Source organism: Boleophthalmus pectinirostris, unplaced genomic scaffold (assembly GCF_026225935.1).
Source record: "Boleophthalmus pectinirostris isolate CB_2022bp ecotype Guang Dong unplaced genomic scaffold, ASM2622593v1 HiC_scaffold_14, whole genome shotgun sequence".
Taxonomy (NCBI): Eukaryota; Metazoa; Chordata; class Actinopteri; order Gobiiformes; family Gobiidae; genus Boleophthalmus; species Boleophthalmus pectinirostris.
Window position 1 is genome coordinate 1,908,544 of NW_026571047.1, and position 17,143 is coordinate 1,925,686.

General features: G+C 39.2%; 1 pseudogene; it reads right to left on the reverse strand.

Moving 5' to 3' along the window:
- Nucleotides 1-14,809: 14,809 nt before the first annotated feature.
- Nucleotides 14,810-14,927, reverse strand: LOC129407939 (5S ribosomal RNA; annotated as a pseudogene).
- Nucleotides 14,928-17,143: the final 2,216 nt, after the last annotated feature.

A 17,143-nucleotide genomic window follows, 5' to 3' on the forward strand; every position in this document is an offset into this window, starting at 1 on the left:
GACAAAAATTATTAAGAGGGAGAAACTTGAAATGACCTCCAGATGCAAAACCAGTATGTATACATACATACATACATACATGAATAAATAAATAAATAAATAAATAAATCAACTACAACATAAAAAAAAAAAAAAAAAGTAGATATCCACTTGAATGTGTCTTGTGTCCTGTTGATTGTCAGCTCTTGGTGTCCTACTCACCTTTTTACCTGTGCAAACACATATGGGACCACCGGGGCAATCCTATTTCCATCTGAATCCACATCCCTCCCTCTGGTAACCACAACTCGCTGCTACAGTAAGAGGAAATGGAGCCGCACATTTACATTTACTCATTCTATTACTGTGATTGATGGTCCCGGGATGGCAGCCAGCGACTTTATAGCGCCGTTGTGATATGTCTTTTCACAGTTCTACAGCCAAAGATGGAAGACTCGTATTAAACTGTCGCTGCGCTGCAGAAGTTTGTTATCAAAAAGTGCGGATATCTCATACAGCATAAGTTACCAGGATTGAAATATGTTCCTGGGGAAAGTTATAGCCTGAGCTTGGGAAACTCACAGTAACATATGAGAAGTAGTTCTAAAGTGTAATCCTGGTTATTTAGTTCGAGTGTCAGCAGTTTGTTCACTGTAATGTGATAACAGTACACTTGAAAACAAGACTTGCTCCATGAGTTTTGTTTAAAGGCTAGACAGACTATTGTGCACACTATTCATCTGGCACTTCTCCAAATGACTTCATTCAGGTGCTTTGTATTCAGTTATATTTGTCTAGTGTTTTAAAGAAACATTATGTAGGATTCTGATTTAAAATTTCCTAAACTTGACCCATCTGTGTCCCCAGGTAAAAGGTAAACATGTTCAAATCAAATATAGTTTCCACTAATAACAACTGTAATGGTGATTTATTCTTAATTACAGAAATATTGGACATGATGTGTGTAACAAACAGGCTGGTTTGTTACCCAGAACTGCACTAAGCACCTTCACCCTTCACTAGAACACTTTAAAACACTGCACTTTCATAGCACACAGCACTTTCAACATATTTCCACATGACAAAATATATTGCACACAATTGGTTTAAAAAAAATATTTGTCTTTCCTTTTACCATTTTTTTTAAATCCTGAGGCACAGTGGCACTTTAATTGGAAGCTGCTTGTCCCTGGAGGAAAAGGAGACAATTACCAATTACATTTTAAATTGAAGTTGTGCAATATATAGTGCGATATCTGTTTTTGAAATGTTTTAAGTGTTGATGTGTTTAGTGTATTTTACTGTGTTTTAATGAATGGTGCTTTTACTTACCTCCCCTTTTTATCTTCTGTCCAGGTCCTAAAAAAAGTCCCCCGGAAACGAGCTCCCTCTGTTATGGTTCCGGGCTGGACCATGTGTATTATTTTGTACAGGGGTTTTAGGTTTGGTGTTTTATTGGTTTATGGGTTTTAACATTTAATTGGTGTATGGTTTTAGGGTTTTTATGTATATAGTTGGTGGTTTTAATAGTTAACGGGTTTTAGGTTGTTTTCTGGAGGTTTAGGTTATGATTTTAAGCTAATGATAATTTTTACCATCCCTGTTTTAGCATAGTAGTTTTATCCAATCAGTAGGACCAGCATAAAAGGTGCCTCCAAAGAGCAGTCTGGGTTCTGCTGATGGAGAGGAAACTGCTGCCTGCCTCCATTTTGCACCCTGCACTTTTTGCACTTGCACTTTAGTATCATTGGAAAACAAAAGTAAACCGCGGACTAGTGATGGGCAAATGAAGCTTCAAGACGCATTGAAGCCTTTCATCCAATTGGTTCACTGTAGCGCGAAGCTTCTTGAAGCTTCATTTGCTCTAGCAGGACATCTACTGGACACAAAAATATCAGTTGACATGAATTTGAAGTGTGTGACATTTTGCAGAAAGCCTGTGAATAGAACTGTCAGCAAAATAAAGAAGTATGCAAACATGTGATATTTAGTGATGGCAGTGTATTGTGTATCTATATACCGGCAGTATGGAAAATGATTATTTGAAAATGATGAAAATGGAAATCGCAGCAAAATCCGAACCATTTCCTGAATCAGTCACGTGGTACAGTCGGGCAGCGAGGCTTCGGACGTCATCATTTTCAGCTCCTCCCCTAAATGAAGCAAGCCTCGATACGCGCATCGCGGAAACGCCCCCTCCCTACTCGACACACGCTTCGAAGCCTCGACACGGAACGTCACATCACTACCGCGAACCACAACTACCTGTCTGTGTCTGCATTTTTTTTTTTAGCCTTACTCACTGAACCCCAAGCCGCTCACGGTCAACCTACGTCACAATGTGTCATTTATAATTTGGGTTATCCAATCAAAAATGACTGTCTGATCTGAATGGTCTCTGCCTAAACCCCAGCACCTGCAGCCAGTCATGAATTAGTGCTAGTGCAGCCTCTGAAGCTCAGGTTGGAGTTCTAAGCTTATCCTTTCCATAAGTATTTATTTGTACCATATTTTTCGGACTATAAATCACACTTTTTTACATGTTTTGGATGTTTCCTGCGACTTATACTCCGATGCGACTTATATATAAAAATGTTCACACTGACAGCCCTGAGAGGTTCTAGTCTTGTGTGTGAGTATCTGCTGCTCCTGTTCCTCCTGTACCACTGTCACTTCGCTCTACTGCACATGTCTCCTGCAGAAAAAGCCTCTGTGACCCTGCAGTAGTCAAATATTCAGCCGAAAATGGTAATCGTGCAGCAGAAAGAAAGTTTGGAGTGAGCGAGAAACTTGTGAGGGACTGGCGGAAAGTGGGAATGGAGAACACAGCTTCACGGCGACCGGGAGGGTGCGCCATGCAACTCTCCTGGAAGTCATTGGATGGATTGACAAAGCCTGGACTTCAGTGACAACTGAAACCAGGGATTCAGAAAGGCTGGAATAACTGAACAAATGATGCTGAGTCTGATGACAGCGACACAGAAGAGGAAGCGGCGCTCTGTTTACCTCCGGAGGTCGAGGCCGAGTTGTTCAGAAGTGACACCGAGGATGAAGAATTGAATGGATTTAGTGATTTGGAGTGAGATGGAGAGTTTGTTAAACTTGTTCTGTTCTGTTGTTTATAGTTTATCTGAAGAACTGTTCATATGTGACGTTAACAGTCTGTTGTTCTCTCTTCTATTCTTATTACTACAACTTGACTTTCTCCAATTTTATAAATTTCTGCCAAAAAGTGTGACTTATAGTCTGGTGTGATCTGTGTTTTTCTTCTTCATTATGCATTTTTTTGGCTGGTGCGACTTAAATTCCAGTGTGACTTATAGTCCAAAAGATATAGTACTCTATTTATCAGTAAGAGCAGAGGTTATGTACAGTTCCTTCAAATGAGGGGCTATTATGCTAAATACATGTTTTGAGCTTTCTATGACGTTACAATGTTCCCTCATTAAAAACATTTCTGAATCATTTGTGCATGTTTGAGTAATTTGTCGATCTCTCCTGGGCACTGTTCGAACCTTTCCTTATGGTAACTTGTATGAGATCACACATCTTGTCTAAGGCTCCACCTAAAAAATGAAACCAAAACTATGATGAGACTGGACCAGAGGTGTGGAAGCTCCATTATGGCCATGAATTGTTACGCTAATTTGACCCACATCCTGAACAAGTCAATAGGCGAGTTTCAGCTGACGTCATTGTTCAATCTGAACTATTTAATGTCAACAAACGTCGTTAGTCGTAAATGATTCGTTTATGTTTAGGTAAACCACAAAAAACTATTTATCTTTGTAACAAACTGTTACGGCCCCAGGCCTTAGGTTTAATTTGCTGTGTGATTTTTGCGAAGTTCTCCTAATTCCTGCTGCAGGAGTCCTGGTCTGTGATTGGTGGGGCAAGTCGACGCCCACCTCACCTGCAGCCACCTCCCCCTTTTTAAGGAGATTGCCAGCACCTGTTCGGGGCTGCTGGCCTTGGTGGCCAGTATGCCATTTTGTTTTGTGTTTGTGTGTGTAGTTTAGTTAGTTTTGTGCCTTTTTTGATTTGGTCACTCGATTCTGTTTGTGGGCTTATGTGGTTTAATTTGGGGAACTTGTGTTTTAGTTTAGTGTGTGTCCCTAAGTTTTACCACTCGCTTTTGTGTAAGCCTGCGTGACCCCTTTTCTGGCACAAAACTGTTTATTCTGTTGTTCTGTTTCTTAGTTTAGGTTGTTTTCTGTATATTTTTAGTGTTTTGTTAATTTACCTTTACATTCCTGTTAATTAAACATTACTTAATTTATTCCATTTTACATCTTGGTTTTATTTTTGTTACTTCCCTCACCCCAAACGAGCTGGGTCGTAACACAAACCTTTGATGAAGTGGTCACTGCAGACACGAGCATTAGCGAATTCTGCTCCTCCCAACCGCAAACAGGTTTGTAATCCACTTTTTATGGCATTGTTCTGTCGGCTTTTCCCATTTCTGACCTTTGTGGACGACTATATCCGGTACTCTAAAAAAATTGCTTTTCCTTCTCTCGGTTAGAACGATTGGCACAGCCGTAAACTACACGACACATCTGCATTTTCCTCCAGTCAGTTCACTTCCTGCCTCCATCTGATTTTGCGTGCTGACAAACGGAGCCCTGTGACATCACGTGAAACTCAGATATTGCCCCGTAAATGTTGTTGTCACCACCGTAACACACTCACTGCTGATGTTTCCTGCTGCAGTGTATTTTCTGCAAAATTTACATGAGTCTATTTTTAAATAAAGATCATGTTCAATAAACAAAGCTAAGATGAAAAGCTTGTTTTTGATGAATCAGAATGTTGCTTAAATGCCAACACCATAAATAAATTAAAATGCCACACCACAGGCTGTCTATGAATGAGGTCCTATAGAACGTACCAGGAGATATGCAGACTCCACACACACACACGTATACACACACACACACGCACACACACACACACACACACACACACACACACAACACACAGGTTTTCCCATATTCATATGTCATATATTTGTACCATTTGAGAGGCGGCATTGTATTTGAACATGTTATCATTCTCAGCCAGCTGCACTTACCAATCAGGAAGCTACAAGATAGCTAAAAAAATAAATAAATAAAGCTGCGTTTATTCCTGTCTTTGCAGTTAACGTAACATTGGGATGCATGGAAAGTTTTGTTCTACAAGCTTGTTTTCTTACATTTAAAATATGTTTTTGAAAGTCCTAAATGACTCAAAATTTTGGCATTTTTAGCCATGTTATAATCATAGACTGTATAAAGAAGAGCGGCAAACTTTTGTCTTTTGTCTAGTAGAGATTGGCAATTCCAGCACACAGCCGAAATATGCAGGATTTGTGAATTTAACATGTGTGAATGAAACAAAACACGACTATTTTAGTGATCTCTCCTGAGCCCTATTCAAACCCTCTTATGGTCAGTGTTGGGAAGGTGACTTTTAAAATGTGTTCCCCTACAGATTACAGATTACATACTCCAAAATGTAGTTTGTAACGTAATCCATTAAATTACTTAAAGTGAGTAACGTAATCTGAATACTTTGGATTACTTGATTATTGACTTGAAACACTAGGATATCGTAATGTAAGATGTTTTGTCTACTAAAAGAAAATAAAAAAGCCCATTCTTTACTTAACCATATTAAAAATATTATTGATAGAAGAGGAGACACATCCACGCAGCATGATTTAGTCCTGTTTAGTCCTGGTTTAGTCCTGGATTAGGCCTGGTTTTAGACCTGGTTTAGGCCTGGTTTAGATCTAGTTTAGACCTGGTTTTAGTCCTGGTTTGGTCCTGGTTTAGACCTGGTTTTAGACCTGGTTTTAGACCTGGTGTAGATCTAGTTTAGATTTCATTTAGACCTGGTTTTAGTCCTGGTTTAGATCTAGTTTAGACCTGGTGGAGTTTCCGGCAATGAGTGGAATTACCAAAAAAAAAAAAAAAAGGGGGATATAGCCCAAAATGTGAAAACAGGAAAATACCGCTGTGTAATCCATGTATTTCTACAAAGTAACTGTAATCCAATTACTTCTCATTGGAAACAGTAACTGTAACTGAATACAGTTACTCATAATTTGTACTCTGATTACGTAACTCCGGTACATGTAATCTGTTACTCCCCAACACTGCTTATGGTTAGTTGCAAGATTTTTTCCAATTCTCCACCCACAAGTCTACACCACCCCTGTGCCCACGTGACAATTCTCCATAAATGTACAAAAAACATGACAAAACTGAACGCACCAACCTGACAAACCTCGATGTGCAGTGGTTCCATGTTCATACGTTGTTTTCTGCAAATATACTAGAATCATTTTCAAAACAATAAAAAGTGACATGGTGATCTAAATTGAAGTTACCCTATTTTTTGGACTATAAGTCGCACTTTTTTCATGGTGTGGGTGTTTCCTGCGACTTTTACTCTGGTGCAACTTATATATTAAAATGTTCACACTGAAGAGGCTCTAGGTTTATGTGTGAGTATCTGCTGCTCCTGTTCCTCCTGTACCACTGTCACTTCACTCTACTGCACATGTCTCCTGCAGAAAGAGCCTCTGTTCTGTCTGTATCATGTCAGTGGATCGCACCGTTACTTCTGCACAACTGAACAATTTAACATTTAAACAAACTTATAAAGACGACTGAGAAGACTGAACACACACGCTCCAAAAAGAAAATCATATTTTGCAGATTACAATCTGCAAGTAGAGAAATACTCAGCTGAAAACGATAAACGTGAAGCAAAAAGAAAGTTTGGAGTGAGTGAGAAACTTGTGACACTGGAAGGATGCACCATAAAACTTTCCTGAAGTCACTGGATGGATGGACAAAGTCTGGACTTCAGTGACACTGAAACCATCCTGTCGAGATTCAGAAAGACCAGAATAATTCTAACTGGAACTGATGCTGTGTCTGACAACAGCGACACAGAAGAGGAAGCGGTGCTCTGTTTACCTCCGGAGGTCGAGGACTTGCTCAGAAGTGACACCGAGGATGAAGAATTGAATGGATTTAGTGATTTGGAGTGAGATGGAGAGTTTGGTAAACTTGTTCTGTTCTGTTGTTTATGTTATAGTTTATCTGAAGAACTGTTCATATGTGACGTTAACAGTCTGTTCTTCTCTCTTCTGTTGTTTTTACTAGAACTTGACTTTCAACATGAAATGTCATTTTCTGGTCTCTGATTTTATAAAATACATTTCCCCCCAAAAGTGCGACGTATAATCCGGTGTGACTTTTTTTCTTATTTTTTTCTTCATTACTCATTTTTTGGCTTATGCGACTTATACTCCAGAGCGACTTACAGTCCGAAAAATACAGTAATACTCCATAGTATGTTATTTACCACAAGTAAACTTCACGAGGTCAATTTCTTCAATGCAGGTCTCCTTTTGGACCATCTCCTTGAAACAACATACATATTTGAAGAATGTATTGTGACAGCAATTTCAACCTTGGATCGGAGCCACCAAAGAAAACCCAAGCATCTTCATTTTCATCTGTCAACTCCTTCAGTGGCCCGTGCTTCCATCACCATTTTCCAAAAGCAAAGTATATCTTTCAAGCTTGACAATGCTAAACGCTGGGAGCAGGGTTGTATGGGGATAGTAAAGATGGTGGGCCTCATTCTTACTGTCTTAAAACGGTTTTCCAGTGGTTCAGAGTCATTCCTCACTTATATCATGCATTACAAACATTCTAGTTATTCACCATAATGAATTTATGTGAGCCTTTTTTTTTTGTTTGCTTGTTTTTTTTGTTTTGCAACTTTCAAAGGCCAGAGTAGAGTTTTGCTATCATGGTAATAGTAACAACTAGCATGCTAACTGCTGAAACGCTTTATTAGATGCAGAGAGTACACAGCTTATCTTGACCTCATGAGCTGTTTGGAAAACATATCTGTACTGGGGCAAGACAAATTTGACTGAAATACATTTTTTTAAAGGGGCATTGTGTAACTTTTCTCCATGGAGATGTTATTGCTTTGTCTGAAATGTTTCACAGTGTGGCATTAAAGCCTTCTATCTTCATGGAGACCAAGGTACAGGTCGGATCTGTGGTGAGGTGCCTGTTTTTAGGTATTTTTGAGTTATAAAGCCACCTGTAATTGAATAAATGTAATGTAGAGCTGTTAATGTCACACTGTTGAACATTCCAGGCAGAGCAATGTTGTATCCATAGAAACAAGCAGGTGATGGAACCCCAACCAAAAAGTGACATATACTGCATTCAGACTGCAGCCTGAAGTGACCCAAATCAGATTTTTTGGCCTCTATGTTCCTGTATCTGATCTTTTAATGACAGTCTGAACCACACAGATCAATTTTTTTTCAAATGTGACCCAGGACACTTGGATATGTGCTCCTGAAACCGATACATATCTGATCTTTTGACATGTGACTTCAGTGTGAACGGCCAAAGCTCATTCATCCAACTACACGTTATCAACAAGCAGTGTTGGGAAGGTTACTTTTAAAATGTATTCCCCTGCAGATTACAGATTACATACCCCAAAATGTAGTTTGTAACGTAATCCATTAAATTACTTTAGGTGAGTAATGTAATCTGAATACTTTGGATTACTTCATTTGCTGTAGAGAAGCAAAGACTAGGAAATCATAACATAAGATTGTTAAAAGAACATGAAAAGCCCAAACTTTACTTAACCAAATAAAAAAATATTATTGATAGAAGAGGAGGAGACACGTCCACCCAGCATGATTTAGTCCTGTTAAATCCTGTTTGAGACATAGTTAGACCTGGTTTTAGTCCTGGTTTAGACCTGGTTTAGACCTGGTTTAGACCTGGTTTTAGACCTGGTTTAGACCTGGTTTTAGACCTGGTTTTAGACCTGGTTTTAGACCTGGTTTAGACCTGGTTTTAGACCTGGTTTAGACCTGGTTTTAACCTTGGTTTAGACCTGGTTTAGACCTGGTTTAAATCTGGTTTAGACCTGGTTTAGACCTGGTTTAGACCTGGTGTGGACCTGGGTTTAGACCTGGTTTAGACCTGGTTTTAGACCTGGTTGAGTTCTGGTTTTAGACGTGGTTTAGTGTCCGGCAATGAGTGGAATTACCAAAAAAAAAAAAAAATGGATATAGCCCAAAATGTGAAAACAGGAAAATACCTTTGTGTAATCCATTTATTTCAACCAAGTAACTGTAATCTAATTACCACTCACTGAAACAGTAACTGTAACTGAATACAGTTACTCATAATTTGTACTCTGATTACGTACCTCTAGTACATGTAATCTGTTACTCCCCAACACTGTCAACAAGCCACAAACGTCACTATTCTGCGCTGAAGTAGGCGAAAATTGTTAATGAACTCTGTGTCACTGAAGTGAAGCACATCACCACTCACCACTCTTGGCTCCGTCTCCACATCCACACGTTACTTTCAACAGACGTCACTGCTGCTGTCCTACAAAACACCACGGCCAAAAACCTCGTCCTTCTTCTCAATCTCCTCCTTAAAACAAGTAAGTTGTTCATGTTCTGGCTCTGGTACGAGAGGAACTTTAAAATCTCCAGGTGCTCGATGCTGCGTCCATGTTTGGACAACTTCTGTAAACACAGAGACGCTCACTGCGGTTGACGTCGTTGTGTTTCCAGTGCACATGTGGGACACTTTCAGGCCTTTTAACGTTCACACAGGAGATCACATACAAGTCACATTTAATTGGAAATGTGAACGACCTCGCAAAAACATCGGATTTCACAAAAAAATTGGAATTGAGCGTTCAGCCCTGCAGTCTGAACAAAGCCATAGTGCACCTCAGACCTGCTGCATATTTCAAATCGTAAAATCTCTCAAAGTTCATTTGCTTTGTTCACTAACTAGAAAAACATGCAATTGTCCGACAGGTAAAAGGAAGAGAGCCATTAGAGGCTGAACTTTGTAGCAGTCTTTGTGTTCTGCATTTTATGCTTTTAAATAATCCACACTCTGATTTAAAAAGAACTAAAGAGAAACATATTTGTGAAAATGGCTACAAAGTGGTACATTAAAAATCATTTTAAAATGGTCAGACAAAGATCAACGGCAGGCCCAATGTGTAGATCAGTCTTTCTCAAAAGATTAATTGTTGAACATTTTGTCAATATCATTAAAGTTTCACCATGAAACTTTTCTGTGGAATGTGTATTGCTGTGCCTGGAATATATATGAGTCACAGTATGATATTAAAACTATTGCATATATTCAGTTACAGGTGCTAGATAAAGTACTGTGGAACATTCACTGCAAAGATTTTAAAAAATAGAAATAAAAACAATGAAATATTAACAAGAAATATGGAAAAAAAAAGTGGTACATTTTTCTTGGTAAATTTCAATCCACTTTTTCGCTACTAAAGTTTATGGTGTTTTAATAGTATTATCTACTGTTCATAGACATTTTCTGGAAATTTTGTGGAGACTAGGTACATCTGCAGCTTTCTGGTTAAAAAAAAACAAAACCAAAAAAATGTGCTGCCTCTAGTGACAAAGTAGTAGGTGACTTCACACAGGACTGCTGTCATTCCCGTCAGCTCATTACAAACACTTGGTTGCAGGGGTGGAGTTTGAAGTGTGGAGTTCTGCTCGACCAATCACACTGTTCCTTATACCTCCAGACACAAGCACAGACACAATGACCACGTTTGGCTGTCAGCCTCTGGAGAGGAGATAAAGAGGAGGCTGCAGGACAGACTTGAAGAAGCAGACTCAACGCGGGGCAGAGGCAAAAACTGTGTAAACCATTCTTCTGTGTCAACAGTGTTACTGCCATTTAATCCTCTTAAAGTAGGCCTCTGAAGGTAGTGACAGTCATCCCCACTCTCTCTCTCACTCACATTAAAATCACATTTTTAACCTGTGTACTGAGTAAAAAAGTAAAAGATTTAGTTACTTTTCACTCTGTCGGTAATTCTACAAGTGACAAAAGCTTTATGTTGACAATATGAAAATGCTCTTTCAAATATGGTTCAGTTTTCTTCTAATCGTTGTGGATTATTCTTTGGAATAGACAAACTATTACATCATGTTGTGGTAGTTTCAGTGTAATTTTTCTGGTTTCTTTTACTGATTATTTTAACTGACCATTGTTCTGAATGTGAGCTAGTATTTAATTTTTTTTTTTAATTAAGAACTCTATAATGGAACACATACTACCATATTTTTTGGACTCTAAGGCACACTGGATTATAAAGCACAATATCAATAATGTTGAATTCTCTCGTCTATTTTCATACATAAATCACACTGGATTATAAGGCGCATTAAGAAATGGACGACACTTGAGACTCATCCTTAGCTCAGGCATCCACGATCCAGTGGCAGATCGTAGCGTAACTTGCTCAGCGTCGCCTCCCTGTCTTTATGAAGGTGGATTATGCATGTGAATGTGGGTGGATTGTTTTAGCTTTTTTAATAGGCGAGTTTCAGCTGACGTCATTGTTATTAAAAGCCCGCGTTGCATGCTGGGAAATATTTTGGTCGGAGGCAAGAAACACGATAGCGGTCAAACACAGTGCGTAACCTTGCGTATTTCTGGTAAATTCCTGCTGCATTATCAGATGCACAAATAGAAGCACGGAAGAAAGAAAATGTCTTTTTCATATTCTGAGTGAAAAGAACCGCTAACGATGAATTAAACGGTTTTCAAACATTCGCAGAGCAAATGTAGAAGATCCTAACAAACCGTGGACTCCAACAAGTTCAACAACACATCGAGACTCTTGGAGGTTTTCATCTTTTCTGCTGTGAATGGCCCAGGAGTTTCCACCAAGTCATTGTGGATATCACCCAAGTGAATATTTGACCAGGTAGTTGGTGATTCTGACCAGAAATTTGGTTTGGTTCACCTTTTGTCGGGGTTGAAAAGGGTGATTTGGCTCCATCGATGCTTATGACCAATTTCTGGTCAAATGGTCTTGGGTCCTCTGCTGTTAGAGTGGATAAATAACCGGGATCAATACCCTTTACATGCTTTCTCACTCCGTCCGTCATGTTGAATTAGTGTTTCTTGCCGCCGATCAAAATAATTCCCAGCATGCAACGCGCGCTTTTGTCAACAATGAAACTTGCCTATTTCCAACCAGGAGGACTCAAATACACATTGAGTAATAATGTGTTTAATGCAGCTTTGTGCACATTTGTTTACATTTTACAGAAACTAAACTTAAAACCACATGGCTCATTTGCATACATTAAAAGCACTGAAAAAAACTGTTTGCTCCTTGTGCACTGATGCGGTCAGCTTCTGTTGGACTAAAGGACTCAGTGGAATATGTGTGTTCTTTCTGTGCATTTAGTCAACACAGAACTATACTTCCACGAGGCTCCTGACTACAGCAGCCGTAATGCTCCGACACTCCATCAAGCGGTGCGGCTTCGTAGTTTACCAAAGTCGTACTAAAACGTTTGGATAGATTTCTGAGTGCTGTGTACCACATAAAATCAGTTCGAGGTCAGTAACCACAACCAGACTTAATACACAAGGTGCACCAGATTATAAGGCACACGGACGATTTTTGAGAAAATTAACGGATTTTAAGTGCGCCTTATAATCCGAAAAAAATATTGATTTATTTTATTTATTTATTTATGTCATTCATAAAGCATAAAAAGACATTGACAGTGTCACAACATCAAACACGCAAGAAATTAATGAAAATGAGCAGAAAGAAGAAAAAATCTTATGTTATCTGCCCCCCTTTCCTTTTTCAAGACAAAACATCAACACCGATGGTCACTAAACATTCCATATCAGTTCAGGCACAATTACTGATCAATTGCAAACAGTAAATCTTCATTATTATACACAACTTAGTTTTCTTTTTCATACAGACACACTGCATTCGATTTTATATGATTTTTAAATATCATCATTGTACTTGATTCTTTTATTTCTTTGTCAAGACTGTTCCATAAGTGAACTCTTTTCACAGCGACACTTCGCTCCACAACACTGGTTCTGAATCTAGGTTTTTTAAACATGTAGGTTCCTTTTAAATTGTAGTGAGTTGTTCTGATCTTAAACAGTCTTTGAATATTTACAGGTAATACATTGCACTTTGCTTTATACATGACTTAGAGGAGACTTAAGTCGACAATATCCTGCATTTTCAACACTTTAAGTTGAACAAATATTGGGTTGGATGGTTCTACAATGACTGTTAGTGATAATTCTCAAGGCCCTTTTTTGTAAAATAAATAAAGGTTGTAGGTAAGTTTTACATGTTGAACCCCAAATTTCCACACAGTCCATCAGATCTGGTACAATTATAGAGTTATACAAAGTTAATACTGCTGTACTATTTAGTGAGAACATTACTTTATGCAGAACAGCAATGGCTTTGGAAATTTTGCCTTTTGTGTCATTTATATAAGACCTCCAGTTTAGACCTTCATCAATCATAACTCCTAAAAATTTGGTTTCATTTACTCTTTGAATCTGTATCCCATCTATTTCTAATGTTATGTAATATGGTATATGTATATTTTTAATGCCGTATTGTGGAACACTCAAGTCAAAGCAATAACATTTCCCAGAAGACAAGGAGGTGGATGACCCCTCACCGGTATAGTTACATTAATGCACCTTAAACTTGAAATTATAAATCAGATGTTATGTCCAAACAGTTACTCTTATGCTTGAGTAGGTGTATGGTGGAATACTACTAAAAATATTTTGAAGTAGGCTAACTGTACTCTTACTTAAGTACAATTCTTGTCTACTATACTCATTTGCTGGCCACTCCTCTTATCATCTTACTTAGTTTTATCTTCCCACAGTTCTATATCTCCTTTGGTTTGAATAATGTGCTCCCCTCAGAGGCCACGGTGGAGAGGTTTGAGGGCGTCTGGCAGAAGATCAGCCCCTGCTTGGCTCCTGTCACATCCAGTCACTAACACATCTGCTTCTGCGCCTCTTTAATATGCACAGGAACTCTCAGGAACCGGACGGAAAAAGCGCACCATGAATAATTGATGTGGCGTGCTGCACCCAGAGCCTTCCTTCTGTTAATTGGATTTGTAAGAAAAAAAGAATAGAGTACAGGTTATATGATAAAAAATTGAGGAGAAAAAAGCACAAGATGTAGTTATCTGAGCCCCATTATTGGTTCATAGTAATTAAGAATGCAATTATTCTTTCTGTTAACCTTCACTATCTCGCTGTCAGTGTTGGTGGTTGTTAAATTAAAACAACCATCCTTGGCTGTGATCACTGGTTTGCACTTAATGACATCCCTTGACCCTGAAAACGCACGGCTGTGAAGTGAAAACCGTCTCAGAAGACTTGATGAGGCTCATTGAGAAAAGGCCAAGGATTTGTAGATCTGTTGATAAAGCAAAGGATGGTAACTCTCTTGTTTTCTTCATTTCATAATTCCACATATCTTGCTACATATGTTTGGATGAGTCCTGTGTGTACATAAACTGAAGAAAGTAACCATAAAGCCGAAAAAACAAAACAAAACAAAACCTTGAATGAGACAATGTCCAAACTTCTGAGCATCACCTGCCTTCATCGTTTGGTTTATATTATTTTGCATGGAGCTGCTGATTTCGACAGCAGTTAAGTTCTATATGGAAAACAAAAACTTTTGTAAGTCTTTATTTATTATCACGCTTTTCACAGACATATGTTACAAAGATGATTAACAGAACATTATTGATTCACCCCATACCTGGGGAGGGAGACTGACAGAAGTGCAGCAGACATGGCACTCAGCAACATCCTCGTCGCCTCCGACCACCACCACCACTTTCCTAATCAGCAATGTGGGTAAGAACAAAATGACATCTTTTTTTGTGACTAGTGGCTCACTGTGGCACCTGATTTTCCCAGTGGTCTCCCATCCAAGTACTGACCAGGCCCAGCCTCACTTAGCTTTTGAGATCTGATGGGATCAGGCTTTGACAAGACAGTATGGCCACATTTGTGTCTCAAAGTGTCTCAGAGAATCAGTGCAGTGTTGATTTTTAGTCACATGAACATTGGACACAGATCAACCTTCTTTATATTAGATTTTAGAAGCAATTCTTTTCTCAAATTCTGCATTGAAATGAATGGGATTTCCACTAAAGCAGAAGTTCCACAATAAAGAAAACACAGTTCAGAAGCATTTGAAGGCAAAAGTGGGCGGGGCTGAATAAGTTCAATAGCTAAAAGTACTGGTGAGTGGTCATGTGCTTGTTTCCACTGAGATGTTATTCCTCTGCTTGAAATGTTCAGTCTTCAGTCAGGTGAGTCTGGAAAGAAAAGGACAGACGTGATTTAAATGTGTAATCAAAATTTTAAATAATTTATTTCTAAAAACGGACCAGCGGTGGGTAAGATGATAAAATGGGCAATATTAATAAACTCTACTAAAATAAGAATAAAACCTTGCAGTTTTGGCAGCCCCACCCAGAACAAAATGAAAGTGTACCACACAGTCACAACGATGTGTGGCTTGATCCTGTCACATCTCAGAAGCGAAGCAGGGCTGGGACTGGGTAGTATGGTTAATGTGTGTGTGTGTTTGTGTGTGCATGTGTGTTTGTGTGCGCGCATGTGTGTTTGTGTGTGCGTGTGTGTGTGCGTGCATGTGTGTAGTCAGGGAGTAGTCCAGGGAATAGTCCCCGGGGCTCCCGCCATCTTCTCCTGGATCGGAGTAAGGGCGTAGCCAGGGAGTAGTCAGGACACACTGGAGGGACTATGTCTCTGGACTGGCCTGGGAACACCTTGGGGTCCCCACGGAGGAGCTGGAGGACGTGTCTGGGGTGAAGGAAGTCTGGGAGTCCCTGCTTAATCTGTGGCCGTGGATAAGTGGAAGAAAATGGATGGATGGATTGTTGTGTTTAGAACAGCAGTAGTGTTTGTGGATGTTTGTGGATTGTTTCGATGCAGATGCTTGTTATTAACAGTTAAGGTTGCATTTCCTTTACAAAACTAAGTTTTTACAGCTAAACTTTAGCTGGTTCACAGTTCCCATGGTGGTACGAGGTTAGTTTGAGTTTCTTATTTGAAAGACCTGCAACCTGAATCATAATGTTTTTGCTCCACAGTAACACCCCACAGACTATGTTAGAGTCCATTGAAATTCAAAAGTGTATTTTTTTTTTACCACTGGGGAATCTGATTTGTGGCCAGTACTTGTAGAGGTTTAATAGATGCTAGCACAGCGGGCATGGCTTATTTAGTTTTCAGATTGAGAGCGTCTCTTCCCCGAGGCCGCTGCTTGTTCTGGTCAGGGAGGTTGTGGAGGAGGTCAGGAGGAATATGTCTCCTCGCTTTTTAAGTTGTTGATTTTCTCTCTCTGTTTATTGTCTCTCTCCCTCGATCTCTCTCTGTCTCTCTCTTTCTGTGATACTGTCCCAGGAGTAATATGTTATCCTGCATCTTTTTACTTCAGATTTGTACTACCCTGAACTCAAGGACATTTTAAAAAAATACTCCAATGAAGCCAACAATACAAGAATAGTGAATAAAAATTCCCATTTCTCGAAAAGTGACAGGGAAGAATTTAAAGTGGATATATTATGTCAAGTCTGCATTTAGGAGACTTTAACTGTGTCACAGTCAGTGTGGCCTTTATCAGTAGCTTAGAAAAAAAATGTATTGATTCATGCATGTTTCAGTAATCCTGGGCTTTTGAGGCTTGAGTGCTCAGAAAATGTCTTTCTCCTAACTCCTATGTCCACTATCTCCATCCACTTCTCTGTACTTGTGTGCATAGACTCCAGCAGGGCTGGACTGGGAGAAGAAATCACCGGACTTTTTTAAAAAACATAAAAAAAATAAATAAATTAATACAATTCTTTAATGCCAGTTGATATTATAAGTTATAATAGATGTAAATGTAGAGGCAGTCTAGTCACACATTGCCATAACCCTCTCTTAATCCCTGATCTGACCCAGCGGTTTTCAGTAGGTGTGTCTCACCTCCCCTGGGGGGCGCCAAAGAGCCACGTGCAGCATGCAAAGAAAAAAAATATGATTCACATCTGTACACATCTGCAGCAGTACTGATATCGGTAATTGTGCCTGTGTGTATTCGTTGTTAAATTATGTTGCCATTCTTACAACCTATATATAGAATAGAATGAAACTACGAGACAGGGAACACGGAGGAAATGTGTGAAATGCAAGAACAAGGCTCTGTTGGAAAGCTA